The sequence below is a fragment of the Lucilia cuprina genome, chromosome 2 (genome assembly GCF_022045245.1).
Source record: "Lucilia cuprina isolate Lc7/37 chromosome 2, ASM2204524v1, whole genome shotgun sequence".
Taxonomy (NCBI): Eukaryota; Metazoa; Arthropoda; class Insecta; order Diptera; family Calliphoridae; genus Lucilia; species Lucilia cuprina.
Window position 1 is genome coordinate 59,406,649 of NC_060950.1, and position 2,733 is coordinate 59,409,381.

The window sequence follows — 2,733 nt, forward strand, 5'->3', positions numbered from 1 at the left end:
GAAAATTCGAAATCAATGTATTTTTTTTTTTTTTGTAAAATGTGCGTTCTCGTCTGATAATTGTCCAGAAGTGTTTATGACGTGGCGTCTGGGGTGATGCGCAATAGTTTTGTCTTCTAAATGTTTGAAGGGAGGTATCATAATTTAGTTTTTACCCATTTTTAAAAAGGATTTTTTATGCATCACTTTAATAAGGAATTATTATATAAGAAACTAAGTGGAATCTTGCAATTTAAATCAATAAATGTTATAACGAAATAACAATTACACAGTTATGTATTTAAAACAAGTAAAAAGTTATAGTCGGGCGAGGACGACCATATAATACCATACACCTATATACGAATAAAATGTGATTTAGTTTTAATAAAAAGTATTTAAGTTAATAGTACCTTGCCTCAGATATACTTAAGCCATTTATTGTTATTAAAGAATAGCTTTTTATAGGGGCTAGGGTCAAATGAGGCCCAAGTTCATCAAGGCAAGTATAGAACATGGTTTTGCAGATACAAGTATATTAAACATAATTATGAACCTAAAATCCCTATTTGGCGGGTTCAGTTGTATAGGGCCAAGGTGAAATAATGGACCGATGTTAACCACTTTCAATAGGCTTCGTCTATGGTACAATAGAAGATCTGTGCCAAATTTGAATTATCTCCAAAATTGCGACTTGTAGTTTTATTACAAGGTTTACATGAACGACTCAGACCGATTGGTATACTTTAAGGTGGTTAGAGGACCAATATTATTGTGCGTTACAAACATCAGCACAAACCCAATATACCATCCATACTAAAGTGGTGTAGGGTATAAAAACGCTAAAATTCCCTTAAAAGTTCCGAAAAATTGAAAGGTGAAGCTATTCTATAAAATCTAGATTTTAAGCTCCTGACAATACTATTTCGTCCTTTAAAGACTGATTTGCATACATTTGATTTTATTTATCTTTTACTATCTTAACAAGCATCACCATTTATTAGTAAAAATATATTACATTTAACTAAAACGTTCATACAACTTTTATCATATATCTCTTTTACTATATTTCTATTAACCCTTTCACGCACAAAACTAAACCGCTGGACTTTTTATGAATATCACTTCACCACACACTTTATTTTGACGTATATTGATAATTTTTAATGACAAATGGATAAACTGTTTTCGAAGGATATCGCAGGATATTATCGTTTTAAGCATGTAATGACATAAAAATCTAAAAAAATACGTATTTTTCTTTGGAAATAATCATTTACTGTAGCTGTGAACACTAAATAATGAAAAATTTTAAAAAAATCTTGGGACATCGGTGTCCCGTATACGTGAAAGAGTTAATAATTATACCCTACATCACATTAGCGGTCCATGTAAACCTTGTAATCATGATATTTTATGGTACCGTAGACGAAGCCTATTGAAAATGGTTGACATCGGTTCATTACTTCATAATTATGTTTAATGTATTTAATGTACTCATATCTCGACAAAAAGCTGCAAAACCATGTTCTATACTAGACTCGACGACTCTCACCAGTTTCATAAAAATAGGTTATCATATGGCCCCTATGAAAATCCACAATTATATCTGAGGCAAGGTACAATTCAACTTAAATGCTTTATTCTGAGAACTAAATCACATTTAATTTTTTTTAAAAGGTGTAGGGCATAGAAAAGGTATACATAGAACTGAAACTGAGTACGACAAAACCTAAGTCTGCTGTCAAAAACCTAAGTCGTGAGAATGTATTAGTTGAAAAATATGTAACCCAACAAACATAAACTCTTTCGTTTAAAAAGTTTTTATATTTTTGTTTGATATTATATTTCGATATTTTATGAAATAATGTTTTGAATTGCCATTTTTATTCAATATCAGTTGACCAATGTAAGAAAAAAGAAATTAAAAATTATTCTTAATTTTAAATAAACTCCTTGTGTTTGCTGGGTTAAGTCAATATTGACACTTGAAAATTATATTAAAAAATAAAAACGATTAAAAAATTTGTTTTTTTCTGAAAATGTTTTCAATAATTTTATAGGAAAAACATAACTTTTAGCAGTGTTTATTGCAGCAGCAGGGGCTATTTTGCCAAAGGAATTGTGCTAATGCTAAAATTAGCGCTTGATATGAACGATTATTGTTAATTTTAAAGCAGCCCAAATGCTGTCAAAATACACCCTACACCACACTAATGGGAACGGCATTTTGTTTATGTCTTAAAGTTTGTTACACCTGCGTCGATGTAATGATGTAATCCGTCCATAAATTAGCCTATTGAACTTTTTGTAAGCGGTACATGCTATACAAGAATAGGGTATTTATAAAATTCTACTCAACAAATTTTATATATACGAAATTTTGACTATATATTGTTATAATTAGTAGTACATTCATTAATTAAGCAAACATCAATCTCTTGAATATAACTTCTACATTAAAAAATACTAAATAACTTATTGCTACTTACTCGCAATGTGGTAGGGTATGATGTATTCGGATACATTTTGTACTTTCATATTTTTGTTATTTTATGTAAACAAAAATAAAAATACTAATACAATTGTATTAAATTCACACAGAACCTGTACATATGAGAGAGTAATATTTCTTATTCTCAGTTCTATTTATTATACCCTACACCACTATAGTGGGGAGGGTATTATACGTTTGTGCTGATGTTTGTAACATACAAAAATATTGGTCCAATACCCACCTTAAAGTATACCGAT